This window comes from Teleopsis dalmanni, chromosome 2 (genome assembly GCF_002237135.1).
Source record: "Teleopsis dalmanni isolate 2A chromosome 2, ASM223713v2, whole genome shotgun sequence".
Classification (NCBI taxonomy): domain Eukaryota; kingdom Metazoa; phylum Arthropoda; class Insecta; order Diptera; family Diopsidae; genus Teleopsis; species Teleopsis dalmanni.
The window spans coordinates 210187482-210205216 of record NC_051847.1 but is presented as its reverse complement, the minus strand read 5'-3'; positions in this window follow the sequence as shown (position 1 = coordinate 210205216).

Here is a 17735-nt window from a genome sequence, read left to right as displayed (position 1 = left end):
TTGGTTTGTATCGAAACTAAAAGTTTTAACCGTACATACATAAAAGCTTTCAACAGAGCTTAATTAATAGTGAAATAAGTTGAAAAGTTATGGCTAAAGCTGCTTTCAAAAAAGCTTATATTACTGGTTAACTTATTTAGTTAAGAGAAATTCTCTTTATTTTGCGTTTGCCCTTCATAGTGTGGCGGTTTCAATGCTCTTGAAATTTGCCAGGTGCGAAGGACCTATAATGTTTATATTCAAATTGTTTTTGTTTTCATTTTATTTATATCCTTTGAATTCGTGTTTGTTTTTTTAAGGACATATTTTTGTTTTCAGTTACTACTCCACATGCTCAGTTAAAAAAAAAATCATTTAATTGAAAAAACGATGTTAAAACTGGTGAGGTTTTTATCCTTTACTATTATTCGCGAATTATTGAACTGTCAATTGCACTTAAAATGCACTCGACACATATGAAAAATTCGAAATTATATTACCAAAGGGTTAAATAATAAAGTTAAATAAAATTAATTAAAGGAAAAATTATGCGAACGGAAAAATTTATTAAAAGGACTGTTCCTAATTTCGTGTGTTCCAATTTTATATTGAATGACTATTATAGTTGCTTATATAGTTTCTATTTAATAGTAACAATAATAATAATAATAATAATATAATAACATAATATAATATCATATAATATCAGAATCTAGCCCAAACAGAGTAAACTCCAAGCGGATGAACTACTCTACTACAGATATAATCCACAACCAATTATGGAGAATGAAGATGTCAAGATATATTACGATCGAACAATATACTCAGACCATAAGAGGCTCAATAATCGATCCGATATCACTCTCCTTGATAAGGACGAACGTAAATGCTACTTGATTGATGTTGCAATCCCTGCTACCAGAAACATGAGCCGTACATACACAGAGAAAATTAGTAGATACACTGAGTTAGCAGTGGAAACTAAACGAAACTGGAACGTTAAGGAAATCAAGACCATTCCAATAGTAATATGTTAAGCGCTGAAGGTGTAATTTACAAACATCTCTGTGTAAATATGAACATCTTTGGACTCATCGATACCTGTCATATCACCAGAAGTTTCATTACCTAAATTCTCATATACAATATGCAATATATTTTGTTTTAAACTAAGGTTTCCAAAATGTATTGTTTTATCCATTAAAAAGAAATAAATAAATAGAAATAATAATAATAATAAGCCTTGCTCGATGTCAATGATGTCGAGCAGTCTCTTGTACTGGACGTAGACTGTCTATAAGTCGCTTTCACTTTTCACGCCGCAACGCTACGTCCTTTATATCACTAATACTGCTTATTCTTCTTCCTAAAGGCTGCTAAACGGTATTTATTTGATTTAACCTTGACCTTCTCCATGTTGTTTTTGGATAACCTCTACCTCTGCTACCTTGCGGATTGTATACCAATGCCTGTTAACAAATTTCGGTACTACTCTTTCGAAGTGTATGCCCGATCCATCCAAATTTTCTTTTCAAAGTTGACATTTCTTACCTTTGCTCTGGTCCACAGGTCTTGATTTGATATTTTGTTTGGCCAGAAATAACGCAAAGTTCTGCGGAGACAGCGGTTGACAAATAATCTCAGCTTGCTTTGTATGTTTTCCGTAACAAACCAGTTTTCGCAACCATACAGGAAAACTGAAAGAACGCATGCTTTAAAGATATGTATCTTTGTGCGTAAACTATAGGTATTTGAGCTCTACACTTTACGAGGCCTTGTAAAAACGCCCAGGGTTTTCTTTACTCTACTTATAACATCTTGCGCTGTACTTTCATTTTTAGATACAATACTAACTAGATACTGAAATTCATTTACGCGTTCCATGGTCTCCGTTTCCAATTTCAAAGGTTCGTCAATTTGATTGTTTATTCTGACGTCCTTTGTTTTCTGTGCATTGATTTTAGTCCGGCTTTGCAGGACTCTAAAGGCAGGACAGTTTCTACGTAACATCTATAATTCCTGATAATTTACTTTGGTGATGATTTTCTGATATTAGTTTTTGACATTTTTGTTTTTTTTATATACTATCTATATCTATTCAGATATTATGGAGCGCATTATGATACAATTATATGTAATTGACATATATTTTTTTATATTTTGTTTAAAACAATTTATATATTTCTTTTCCAATTATAAAATAAATACCATACCAAAGAAAAAAATTTTAAAATTGTATTTTTCCACAAACTTAGTTCATTAATTCCTCAAATTGTATAGACAAAATTATCCTTAATTATTATCCTGTCCGTTATTTATTGCTTCTTTTAAGCTATTGTATTTCTAAATTGTGTGTTTTGCTTGTCAAAAGATATTATAATTTATATTTATAAAAATAACGTTGTGCGATATATAAAAACAATAATTCAGTTGACAACTTAATTAAGTCTCGTGTGGTTACTACATTTAGATTTGGTAAGTAAATTTTGGTAAAATTAATTTTTAAAGAGTTAAAGATACACAATTCTACTTACAGTTTAATTTCATGTCATAAAGTGAGAAGTTTAGGTTTTATTTTATGAAATACAAAGGTTGTTAAGTATCCTTTTTTGTTTGAATCACACAAGGAATTGAATTTGAGAATTGCGTGCATTGTTTGTAATTTGCATGTTGATTTACCTACACCGACAATAAAAACAACTAAATTTTAATGAAATAAATTCTAGGATATTCACTTCACCAAGGAAGTGTATTTATATATAAAATATTTTTACAAAAGTATTTCTGTTTTCCATTTCTTTGGATTGAATGCAAGTACACATAAAAGCCATTTCAATAACAATAATAATAAATTATATACTAACTAAATTAAAATAAGCCGTATATATTCATATATGAAATATTTTTAAAAATATCCAAATAAATATTATCCAGGGCTAAACTTATGCCTCACTAATTTGTTTTGTAGTTAATAAAGTGTCAAAAAAAAAAACTCCAATAAAACTTTTATATTAAAGAACTATGATTCATGCAATTAATCAATATATTCATATAGTTTAATTAGACTTTATTTAACTAAGATATTTTATATGCATAAAAATTGTGATACTTTTCGATTAATTGACAATCTATCTTAGTACTCGTAGAAGTTAAAAGTTATTTTACAAGGCTACTCTAAAGTATAATCAACGGTTATGGATGCCAACGAACGATGAAGCAAAGTTACTATGCGGATTCGAAATAAAAATCCTTTAGAAGATTAAAATTCCTTTTTTGGTAGGAGTAAGTTTCAAAAAGATAAAGTAATCGACTAACTGAACCTTACAGAGACAATAATATAAAAAGATTTTTTTATATATAGCAAAACAAATGGGTCTTGTGATAAATGAAAAATCACAAGAATGTCTTGGGACCTACGTGACTGTTGACAACTATAATTTGTGTTTGTCTTTCGAAGTTGTGAAAGACTTTATTCATTTAGGAACCAGTGTAAATATTAACAGAATGATAAAATGTCATTAGATATTAAAAGTATAATCATTCTAGCCGATAGATGTTACTTTGGGCTAAATAGACAATTGGAAATTAATAACTCTTTCGACAAACCAAAACCTACAAGTCTCCTATTATGCCTCTCCTACTGTATGGTGCAGTAGCTTGAAAAATAACTAACAGTGATGAGAAGGCATAAGTAACATTCGAAGGATACATACTTTGGAAGATCTATAGTCACTTACGCATTTATATCGAATATTGAATTAGATGCAACCATGAGCTATATGAGCTGATTGTGACATTAAGATAGTCAAACGCATAAGAATACAGCAGTTCGCTGATTTTGTAATGTACTATGAGATAAAAACGCTCCGGCTAGAAAGTTATTTGACTCGGTACCCGTTTGTGGAAAGTAAGAACAAGAATATCGGTAGATTTGGTGAAAGGGCTAGATAACCAACTATATAAAAAAAATTCGAGACTACCAACAGGCGATAACAAGCCACTGATCGGTATAGAGAAAGCCACTGGACTGGTTCAAAGGCAACTAACATATGTAATAGTCAACTTAGTTGGTAAATATGGTTTCATGGGTTTTCTGATATCAAACAAAGGAAAAAAACTTTGTGTTTAGCATATTTTTGGTGACAACTGACTGAGGGTAATAATAATGTAAATAGCAACTAAGTAAGTAAGTATAAGATATCTGACATCAAACAAAGGAAAAAACTCTGTGGCTAGCATATTTTTGGTGACAACTGACTGAGGGTTATAATTTCATCCCATCTAGTAGCATAACGCTCTGTATAAAGGATATGAACAGTAATTTCTTTTTTTATTTTGCATCATTTAAAATGATAAAACTAGTTACCTTTGTTCTTCTTTTTTTTACAGGTCGATCACAAATTGAAGTCTTTGAAGATTGTTAATGATGGTACACGTTATTTAAAATTTGTGTGTTATTAACGAATTTCGAGAAATAGTTTACTTCAATTTGGAGAAGTTTAGCTAATCAAAACTGATGGCTTTAAAGAATTTTGAACGAGTTTTATAGAAACTCGGATAGAAGGAAATGTTATGATTCAGGGTTTCCTTCATTATCGTGTTTTTTTTTATTTTCCGCAATCCTCACCACTGGCAATACCTTGAATACTAGTATTTGAATAGTATATTCTAATAATTGGTATAAAAATCTTATAAAAATATTTTACTTAATTTTATTTGTACCCATTTTTAATTTTTAAAATTTAATTTAATGAAAAATAAATAATTTTTACTACAACAATAAATTTATTTCGTTTTAAATTCAAAGTAATTCAAACTTTGAAACAAAAATTGTATTGTAACTTTTTCTCCTTCTGCTATAAGGTTTCGCAGAGTTTCCATGAAGCCATGAAGTTTCGCAGAGAATTTCTCTGAAAAATATTTAAATTGTCAATAAAAATTTAATAAATAATTTTAAATAACTATTTAAAAGTTTCTCCACAGGCAGTGCTTGCATTTGCATATGTGTTTTTATATTAAACTTCATGTCTATTTACATGACCTTTATGGCATCCATGATGTGATGAATGTCCTTTTATGCTAAAAAAAACCTACATATTTTTGTGCAGTGACTTAAAAATTTTGTACGTTAAAGTTGAAATCATCAATCTCTGTCGGTTTATGCGCCGTCAGTGTCATTTTTCAATAAAATTTCAATGTGGCAGCTGCATATTCGTATATGAGCAAACTCATTAATATCATGATGGAACGACATATACCAAGAGGGGTAATACTCGTATATAATGGCAGCATGTACTGGGATGCAAACAACTGCTGACACATAGAGATGTTACTATAACAACTACATTTCAATGCACAATGATGTGGTAACGAGCTATATCCTTCTAACAAATCTACGCTCCTGTATTGTGGGCAGGAATGTTGAGCTGCCTTTCACCTGTCAACTCGGTTCCTATTTTACTGCTGTTGACAGTTTTGAGACCAGAGTGTATATGTCATAGGCTTGTGGAGTGTGGAGTGTGGAAATATTTGCTAAAGTAGGCAATCAGTGTACTAATGCACATGCAGCAGCATGTCAAAGCACATATCCTTTTGTTGGATTGCACACTTGTAAGCATGTGTGTCATTCCACTTAAAAATTAACACTCGAAAGAAATGTATATCAACTTCATTTTGAAATCCTGCAAAAAAAGGAGTATTACAAAAAAAGATATAAGAGTGAAATACTGAAAAATGTACTTTTGTATTTAAAATTTAAGTGAAATCGTGGCACGTGACAAAGAAGCGCAACAAAGCAAAGTGCATTGCTCTGAGTTTAGCTTTTTTTATTTGGGGAAAATCATTTAAAAATAAAAAAATTGAATAAAAATGGAATAAAATGTACTCTTACTAAATTAACTGAAACTAGACAAGAAAAGCACATCAGTAGACAACAAGTATTATTATTATTATTACGAGATGTTCAGAATGTAAAAATATACCTATGAATAGAGCTTACTAAGATCTATTGGTCTCGATTTGCATAACGATTTCTAAGTTTCACTGTCGATCGTTCTTCTTCATATTGTCTTCGATGGTTTCAATGATGGTTTGTGCCTTGAGGTCCCATTCAAGTGCAACTAGAGAGATTACGTTTTTTAATTTCCCTGCTGTTCACTCCACTCCACATTGTTTTTGAATATAAACGGTGATTTTGTACATGAGTGTGTCATTGAAGTTCAGTACAAAAAGTCACATTAATGACTTCGCTCTTGATTGCTTCCAATTCAGTTATATGACTAAGATGTTCTATGTGAATACCATATGTGAAGAATTTGATGCGATTGATATATTAAGACAGACAATCTCAAAGCTTTCGTTAGTAATTCGGAACTTTGCTTGATTTATGTTAGAGCCGACTTTGACACATATTTGTAACTTTGGCACATGGATAAGTTAAGTTGAAGTGACAGCCTTGTGCACCAAATATCACTATTAATACAAATAATGACACGTTATATTATTACGGATCTTGTTACAATAGCTGCCATTGTTTGCATATCAGAGCGGTGAACCGTTATAATTACTAGACTTTCAGTGGATTTGAGGCCTATAGGATTATATCGACATTTTAAGACATATAGACTTTGCGTGATTATTAGCATTTATAAGGTATTGATTTTGTCTTATGTAATATATACTACTAATATATATTACTACTATTAGTACTTTTGTTTGTAAATCATAAGAATTTCAGCGTATTCAAGATCAAGTATAATAATTTATAGATCACAGTCTAATTCTGCTTGTGGCTTAAATATATTTACATTTATAATTATCGTTAGGAGTGGTTATGAAGAAGAGTAAAGAAAGTCTAACTGCACTGAAAGAATCAAATGTATCATTCAAAGTTGCTTTGATGGGGCCAATTTATAATTCTGCTGGGTAAGTACCAACTTGATTTATTTCACAAATTGGTCAAGAGTTCAGTTATTCGTCCCAATAAGATCTTTGTGAAGATTTTTACTAGGTTTGGGAGTAGACCGATTAATCTCCAATTTTATTGTATATTCCTATCACTATTTATTTTTGTTGAATCTATTTTTGTTGTGTCTTCTCAAATTAAGTTGATAACTCCTCTAAAATCGTGAGGATTCTACCATAAAGGTTACAGATTAGTGCTTTAAGAGATATATATGATTATGTATCATCTATAGGTATACCCATTTAACTCAAAATTAACTCAATATTTAGTTTTGAGGTTAGAGTGGGAAGCACTCCAACTAAAAAGATGGAGTATTACCTACATCACCTGTTACATATATCTTAGTTACATATATCTTAAATAAAAAGTAATGAACTGCGATAATACTTTAATTTGAAAGCTAGTAAATATATATTAAATCTCTTATTGAATCTCTTATAGTAACTCCTCTAAAAGGTTACTGATTAGTGCTTTAAGAGATATATATGATTATGTATCATCTATAAGTATACCCATTTAACTTAAAATGAACTAAATATTTAGTTTTGAGGTTCGAGTGGGAAGCACTCCAACTAAAAAGATGGAGTATTACCTACAACACCTGTTACATATATCTTAGTTACATATATCTTAAATAAAAAGTAATGAACTGGGATAAAACTTTAATTTGAAAGCTAGTAAATATATATTGAATCTCTTATTGACTTATGATTCCAATTATATTCCAATGCATTTGTATCTATATATATCGTATATCAGAGCACTTTCAAATAAAAATTAATTGAACGAACTCAACTTATTCGACATATATTTCCTTTTGCTAGTTGTAACGTTGGAGTGAAAGTGCATACTTCCACATGTAGAAGGAAAGGAAACATTTGCATACGAGCACACGTAGTAATTGTTAATTGAAAAAAAAAGCAAAAGGATTCACCCTTTATCAAGTAACTAAGGCCAACGTATTGTAAAGTGGCGCTTTGGAATTCATTATCCGTGAAGTAAGAGTTTCAAGTTTTTGTTTTTTTCCACATATGAAATGCATGTAGTAGAATGCATCTACACTCGCTTAGTAGTACGTTGGGCTGAAATATTTACTTCATTCACTATTTCCACATGGAGTGCAACATCATGCACATTTGCATTAGCACATGTGAGTACTACCATATATGTGGATACACACATATAATAGAAATAAATTGTAGATATATACTATTATAAAAAAAATATATATATACTTATGTTTTTATAAATGCTTAGATAGAAATGAATGTGTAAAAGCAAACAAATATGACAATTGCCTTAAGTAGATGACATGACATACTCGTGCTTGTGTTTATAAAAAATGTAAATAGAAGCGTTTTCCTTTTTTTTGCACTTAAGTAGGACCTTCACGATAAGGTGTCTTTATGATAAAAAAATATTTCAATAAAATATGATTTAAAAGAATTTAAAAACGATATTAATAAAATTTTTATTTTTAAATTGAATTTAATTTTTTATATGAATTATCAATTTTATACTACTCTGTTTTACTATTAAAGGAAACACAAGTTCTTTGAGAATATTAAACACAATCATTTACTACTAAGGATCCAGCATCAGCAAACTTTTCTTCCCGAAACACTCTGAGAAGTGAAGCAAATTCCTATTAATTCTTAGTAGATCGGTTTTTAAATATAACTTTGGAGTGATATTTGGTAACTACCTTTTGAACAAGCAAAGTGCAGTGAAGGCTAGCATAAAACTCAAACGGGGACTATGTTATACGTTTCTCTACTTACCCTTGTAGAATGCCCAGCTCTTATACATTATAAAAGAAGAATTGTCCACAGAAAAGTGATCCATGGATTAGAGAAGTCAAAAACTTAACTATAGCTTAAGTTAAACAGAAAAGTAAAGGTATTTAAGGGGACTATGTTATATGTATCTCTACTTACCCTTGTAGAATGATCAGTTCTTATACATTATAAAAGAAGAATTGTCCACAGGAAAGTGATCCATGGATTAGAGAAGACAAAAACTTAACTATAGCTTAAGTTAAACAGAAAAGGAAAGGTATTTAAGGGGACTATGTTATACGTTTCTCTACTTACCCTTGTAGAATGCCCAGCTCTTATACATTATAAAAGAGGAATTGTCCACAGAAAAGTGATCCATGTAGAATGCCCAGCTCTTGCACCTTATAAAAAAAGAATTTTCCACAGAAAAGTGATCCATGGATTAGAGAAGTCGAACATTTAACTATATGTAGCTTAAGTGAAGCAGAAAAGCAAAATATATATAAGTCCAAGAATAGAGTCAGGCACAGTTTTTAGCTGTATAACTATAATAAAAATAATAATACTAATTTCCCAACAATGAGTATAATGGTATTACTAAATCTGATATAGAACATAAAATATATGTAGGTATATTATATTTGGTTTAAAAGCTGCGTACTAATATAACTCTACACTTTTACTTGAAGATATCTATTGACTATTATGATGCGTTTAAAGTTGCCTGAAAGATGGAAGTTACTTTCACCATAGTTATCTCCTGGTATTGTGTTTGGTATACCATTTAGTCATCTAGGTAAAATTGAGCAGACATATCTACTTTCGTTATGTTTGTCAGCCTAGTGAAAAAACGGTTTCCTTCATATTGTAGTTACTCCTATTGAATTCCCGGACAAAGATATAGAAAGTGATTAATGGATTATATTTAATCTTCATCTTAACACTTATGTACAGTCCACTTATTGAAATACGCTAACGTTGAAGTATCAGTACCATGACCCAATTTCTCTTTTATACTGCAGTAAGTACTAATTTTCTTTTTATTTCTATCTAGCCTAGACGATAGATTGTTGCAATCTCACAGTCTTCATGATTTCTTTACAAATCAATTGTCACTGCAATAGTGAATTCCTCTATGCTCCGAAAAAATTGAACATCAGGGTTTGTGTAGATGAGTCGGCGTGATTTATATACATTTCCGAAACACTTCCGACCAACTCGTATAGCAGGCGAGTCATTTCTATTTATTGCTCTTATCTCCAAGATTCCAGTAGAAAAAGATCTGGTTATGTTTAATGTTTATCAGTGAGACATAACTAGATTTACCATCTGGGACTGCATTCATGATAGTGATATTCGATGGACGAATTATACAAGCTTGTATTTTGCCAAGTTTTTTCAATCGCTATATCTCAGTTTAACAGATATGCATGTATCCCACCTTTGGTATTCTAGTTTCTAAATCCAGTACTATTTATATGTATAATAATGGTGTCATTAAGCATGGTATCTTATTTAAGTTTTTGGCGATTGTAATTGATTTTTTATTTAATGAGGAATATTTGTTTAAAATCGTTTTATTATCCTCCATATATGTGTATTTTGTAAAATGGAAAAAGTTTATCTGATTATCTGATAAGGAAATACTATATCATTATCAAATGAAATAGGAATGAATATAACATAGTTAGGTTAGGATGAAGTGACGATCTTGTACTCAAAACTAACTTGAGTTCAAAAAACAGATCGTTGTAGTATCGTAGGATTAACGACGTTCAAGCATTGACTAGAGTTCAGTGTCCGAGCAACGCGGATATAATATGAACTAAAATTTTTGCAACATTTATGTTACTTTCTCCGTAACGCAAGCTAGAATAACATGAATAACTTAAAATATTTTTTGAAAATAAATACTTAAGCATCTAAAGTAATTAATTATAATTTTAGAGTGAGTTTTTTTAAATAATCTGAATACAGTTAGTGGAATAATCCTGAACGTTTGTTTTTAGTTACGAAGTTTGACTAAAGAAGCTTTTTTCAATGTCATACTCGTTGCTCTTATATAGTTAGGTCGGAATATTTATCATTCCTTAGAGACACTTGTGGTTTCCTCTGTATTAGATCTTGGTTTAGAGTCTGCTGTTTTTATAATAAGAACTCAATATTCTCAACTGCGTAGCATGTATATAAATTTGTCATATATTCTTAAAAGCTTCATGCAGGTATAGTTGGCCCAATATGAGTACCAGACGTTTTAACTAAGAACTCTTCAACTTTTTTTTATAAAATCTACTAAAAAAATTGTAAGCTGATTAAATATCAATATATAATTAAAATGATAATAAATATATATCTGAAATTTCATTATAAATTATTAATTTTTTAATAAATTAACTCTTTTTATAATTATTTTTCGATATATTAACTAACTATTTAACTAACTATTTAAAATATGCTTCATGTGATTGTTAATTTAATTCATTTGCGATATTAAATTATTTTTTATAACTTTTCTAAATAATCTATGTTTACATAGTGTCGTCTATTGAACTCTCAAAATTTTGGCTAATAGTTCTAATTAACCTAAATTAGTAGTTTTATTCGCGTTTAATGTAAACAAAAATCCCCGACTAAAGTTTTCGGCGCAATAGGTTTTTTGCTTGACTTTATACTCGTATTGGCGTTTTGGCACTTACGTCAACGATTTTCTTAAGAAACTGACTTGTTTACTGTACTCAGTTGACTATAATTAAGTTTTTGATATCAGAAGATAATTAATTGTTTATTTTCGCAATGCATACTCAATACTTATAGTAAAATGGTGTTGTGACCGCTTGGAAAGGATAACTAATTACCGCTCAATGTAAACACCGTCAGCTGTTGGCGGTGAAAATTGAATGCGCAAAATCGAAACTTTTAAGGAGCAAATTTTCAGTACACAAGAAAAAAAGTTACTACAGAAATGGATACAAACTGTGAACTTAGTTCGTTGGGTTTAAGGGAATAAGTAATGAGCACATTTGCACATTTGCACATTTGCACAACTACAAATAATTAATGACTGACAAACCAATGTTCACCCCAGTGAAAGCATTTAAACTACAAATTCGTTGTTTGACTGTGAAACTGATATCCTTGATGTTGTGTCAGTTTGTCGTAGTAAGAGGATTAACAAATTGATTGTACTGCTATTGGGTTTTAAAGAAGTTTTACTGTTGGTCAACAACGGGAAACAATACCTACTGGCGCTTGCCATTTCCTATTAAAGCTACGAAACATGTATTGTACAAGGAATTTAATATGAGTTCAAGCGGTTTCCATTTGGATAAATATATTTTCGAATCAGTTAAGGTGTGATTAATTAACTATTTATATAAGTTATTTACTTTAAATCATTTGAAATTTAATTACACTTCAAATAAACGTAATTGATTGTAGATAAATAATCTATCTTATTGATGACTTAAACCTGTGATTTAATTAAATATTACACTTAAATTGCGAAAGTTGTTTCTTCGCAGCAACAATTAATTGTATAAATGTTCAATATATACATAACTAATTTATAAATACAATTCAGATATATCTTTGTGTTTTTATATAACTGCCAAACCAAAAATTAGTTCTCATTTTATGAAGTTTTATATCTTCTCCGTTTGGTCAGTAATATTTATCTCAATATTTAACATGCGTGTTAAAAATAACGATATTAGACAATGTAGTCTCTTGAAACATTGTGTCTACTGCCTAACTAAATAAAGTTAAAAAATTCAGTCTTTGCCGAGTTCCTAATACCAAATAAGAACAGAATTTTTTGTCCCAACAATCTCAATCTTTTTTTGGCTAAGAATACATCACATAATCACAGATAATCACAAAAGATGTCTCCCATTCCTCTTCTGTTAGAAATGACATTTTTTCCCCTCAGACAAACCCACCACACGTTTGGCTAAGATCAATTTTCAGTCTGTCACAAAGAAGGTGTCCAAAACTCTTACTTCATTTCTAGCAAAAGCGATATCTTGTCACCTTAGACAGACCAATAACACACCTTCACTAAAGTCAAAATCAGAGAGTGATAAACGATATGTTTGAAAGAGTCATTTATTTTTTGGCAGAGGTTATATTCTATCATCTCAAACAGATCAAGTAGACGTCATGACGAAAATCAAATTCAGATAGTCACAAAGGATGCAACCTAAAGTCTCATTCACTTTCTGGCATAGACGATATTTTGCCAAATCAGATAGACTTGTCATAAATTGTATTCCAGATTAAAGTCGGAAAGTCAGTAAAAATGTGTCTAAAACTCATTACATGCACTTTCTGGCAAAAACGATGTTTTGTCAAGTCAGATAGACCTATTATAAATCCCACTCAAGATTAAAGTCAGAAAGTCCTAAATAAGGTGTCTAAAAGTCTCATTCACCTTCTGGCAGACACCATATCCCGTTACTGCAAATTGATCCATCACATCGCTTAACCAAAGTCAAAGCTATACAAAGGATGGGTTCGGATGGGATCTATTTGTCACCTTAAACAGATCAATCAGATTAGCGACCAAAATCAGATTCGGATAGCCACAAAGAATGTATCCAAAAGTCTTATTCAGTTTCTAGTGAAGACGACATCTTCTTAAGTCAAGTACATCTATCCATAAATACTAACCAAGATTAAAGTCTGAAAATCATAAAGGAGTTCTTCAAAAGTGTCATTCTTTTTGAGACTCATTTTTGCGATCTTATATCCCCTTAGACAGACTCCTTAAACATAAATCCTTCATCAAAATATTATAAGATTTTTCAGAATTTAATTATTTTAGCTGGAGATTTTTTGGATCTCGTTTTGTAATTTATTTTTTATAATAATTAAAATATCTTAAAAATATTTTTATTTTGCAGTGTACTATCCGCAAGCCTCTAAGTCATTTCTTAAATATACTCACACATCACAAATAAAGCTTTTTTTCAATGAAAACATTGCTTTCAATGCGAGAATACAAGTAGAAGAGTACAAATCACCCCAATTTCTCTTTACGTCCAGTGGGTGGATTAAGGGACGTACACATTTGAACACTCTTTTAATATATAAAATAATAAGGGAAGGAAAAATATAATTTAGTATCCTAAAAGGAACGTAACAGTACAAGACGCGTTAAGTAGCAACCGGAAGCCACGCGTTCTTTAGCATTTTTGATTTTTAATCACATTTTTCCTAAAGCATTTTTCATTGCATTTTCAGTTTTATTTTTTGGTTGATTGTGTTGGTGCGCACAAAAGTATGCAGTAGAAAATATTTCAAAAGGATTAACAAATCTCCTGAAGCAAGGAAAACAGGCTTTTTGCAACATTTTCCATATTTTCCATACGCCAAAGTAAAAGAAGCAGAAAAAATAACAACTTTTCATTTAATTTCCGTGCAGTTACATTTTCCTTCCGAAGGCAATGTAAGTGAAAGTTTTTGGCTTGAAATTGTAAATGAAAAAGTTCATTGACTGTGTATTTGCAGTTGCTTCTCATGAATTTTTTAACTGGAAAAATCCTTATAAAATTGTGTTAAGAGTTTATTTGTGTGGCAAACTTAATGAAAACTGTGTTGATTTAATGAGAACCACTAACTACTCAATTTTACGAATTAAGGATGTTAAGTTCTATTTAACTGTTTTAATGTTTTTGAATGATATTAATTAAAATTTGATTAGAGTATTTAATTAATTAATTAATTATTTCTTAATTACAAAAATGTAATTAATTATTTTACAATTCATTAAGTTTACATGTACACAAATAATACAATAAATATAAAAAATAGAAGTATGTAAATAAAAGTGAAGATGCAATATCACTATGCCATATAGGGTTTTAAAGTAAAATTTAAGTAAAAAAATATAAATAAAAAAAAATAAAATAAAATAGAAATATACGCATAATCAAGTTTATTTTGATATTATAATTAAGTGTTATTTAAGTGTATTTATATTATCGTACAGTGTGTACAGAGTATTCTTTCTGCTCACATTGAATTAAAAGTTAATCATACGCACTGATTGAGTTATTGAATGTTATGAACTTTGAAGGAGAAATTTTTATACTAATTTAAACTTGAACTTATTTTAGTGTGAAATATTATTTATAAATTTTCAAATATTGATTTTATATTCTTATCATTTGAGTAAATTTTTTTGAACATGCAACTGGTGGCTTTAAAGGCATATCTGGTGTATGTCTTATGTGTGTAGGTTTTATACTTCATTTTATACTTAAATGAATTTGTATTTCTATAATTATAATGCAATGTTCAAATATAAGCGAGCAGTATCTATTGAATTTAATATTTATAGATGTGAGATTATTTTAGATAGCTCTCATGATTAATAGATATTCACAAGCATACTTCCCATTTGATTAGCTATTTATATTCATCATCAACATTTCCCAATGTGGGTAGTACCGAAGCAGCTACTATAATTTTCTATATTTATATTATTCAATATTGTGTTGATAAATATGTTCTTAATAACTTTTTAGGCGTAAAATGATTAAAGGACTATAAGCAAATTACTAGCTTGAGAACATGCATCTTTGCAATTGCAATAAGTTCTGACAAATTTTGGCTTAAAATTTTTTTTACGTAGTATTTCAGTTATTATACTTAAGGTTGTTATAAAAGTTGGCGCAATTTAGATTTCCCGCCTATTTTGCGCAACATTTTCTATTACGCTATATGTTGACAACACGCTAGATGATGCATCTATTTCTTGTTGGTAGTTATTAACACTATTATAATCGCCATAACTCGAAAACTAAGCTCTATAGACATACATAATAAGGCACAGAGTTGTTGAAAATAATTGTCTGTACTAAAATGTAATGTCAAATGGATTGATTCGACAAACTGGGATAGTGCTACTTATTGTTGGTAATTACTAATACTAATATAATCGCCATAACTCGAAAACTAAGCTCTTTAGACATACAAAGTAGGGCAAAGAATTGTTGAAAATAAATGTCTCTACTAAAATGTGATGTAAAATGGACTGATTCGACAAACTGGAATAGTGCCTAAAATTGTTATATCTACTACGTTGTTTATCAATATAGTGCTAGATGGCGCATCTACTTACTTGTTGGTAGTAATCACGTCAACATATTTATCGTATCTTGAATATTAAGCGCTATTGACATACAAAGTAGGTATAAGAGTTGCTCATAGTAGCTGTCTTTACTAAAATCTGTTGCCTAAGGAAACTCGCTCAAAAAATCAGAATCGTGCTTAAAATTGTTATTACTTCTAAGCTATTTCTAAATGTTGCGCTAGATGGCGCATCTATTTATTGCTAGTGATAATTGTGCTTATGTAACTAGCATATGTGGAACAGGACACTATAAAAGAGTAATTAATAATATCTGTCTATACTAAAATCCTTTGTCAAATAGGCGTACCCGAAAAATAGAAATTCGGCCTAAAAAATGTGTTCCATTAAAAGGTTAAGTTTTTATCAAATAAGTTCATCTTTTGTTTACAAAACAAATAATTCACAAAAACTATAAAAACTGAAAATAGTCAAAATAAAGTAAGCACCAATGTTTGTTGTCACATGGAGCAGTAAATAACATTTATTTATTCACAAACATTCGAAAGTAAAATTAAAATAACTTTAACCTTTTTTAGCCACCGACACATTCAGTAAAAATTACATATAAAAAAACGTTAAAAGCTATAAAAAATGAATTTATAAATGACAGTAAACACGTTTTACTATTTCATTTATTTTAAGTGCAGAAGCGAACTACGGGTCTAGAATTTAGCATGTAAATGGAAAAAAAAGCTAGAAACTGAAGTTGTGTTAACAGTCAGTCTTTATTTTCATAGCTACTACGTTTTCAAGTGCTCTTTTATTTACTACTGAAGGTCCTTTATTTTCATATTTGCATTTAATAACAACATTACATGCCAAACAAACAGACTAAGGACTTCTTTAGCAGAGAGAGCTGCTATGATGAAAGCATTTACACTCCCTCGTGCCCAATGAGGTTCAGGTTCGTTTATTTGTCAGCACATGACTTACATGTTGTCCTTCGGAGGAATTTTTTTAATTTTTTTCCATAATGTAGGTTGAGCCGGAAAGGAAAACACTCTGTCATTACAACAAATTGTTGCATTTATTATGCACATTCAATGTACAAGGATATAATCGAACTTCTGTGCTATTACGGTGACTGGGTTCGAAATAAGGAAAACTTTTCCTAAACAAAAGTAAAAGTGAAAAATTGCTGCCTTCAACTTGAAGAAAATTATGTTATTTTATTACTTAATTACATGCAAGGAAGCAATTTATTATGGCTCCTGTTAGACGGGTATACTTATTATTCTAAGATAAGTTGGAAGTATACTTTTATCTATAGAACATATACAAAATCAAGGGAAAATATACTATTTCTGATATTTTAAGTAACGTTGCTTGAATAATACTTAGTATGATTGGCCAAACTTTTTCATAGCTTTGTTGAAAATTACAACCTATTGATAATATTTTGTTAAGTTGAAATAGAATTGAAATTAAATTTATACAAAACCTTCAAAGTTTCCAAGTTTACTTATGTTACAAAGATAACTTTTGACACTAACCACTCAAATCAAGTCTAAAACAAACTATTTATCAAATAATTTGAAACAAAAATTGACAACGAGCAAATAAACTATGTCTATTTGGTTCACAGCCAACCCAATCAAATTATCTTCATCTCGTACTCTGGTACTATCTAGCCTGCAGTGAAAATATGACAGTTGTGATGTTATCATAGTTCGTGGAATGACATTCCTATTTTAAAAATCAATTGTTATTTCCTACATACTTTTTTAGTCTACATATGGGCAAGATACGAGTATTATTTATTAAGGTAAATGCTCACACTGCAAATATATGGGGACTTTCTGTATTGGCCATATTAGAAAATTTACTCGTATGTATTACATTTGTTACTACTTCGATTACTTTCGAAATAATCATTTAG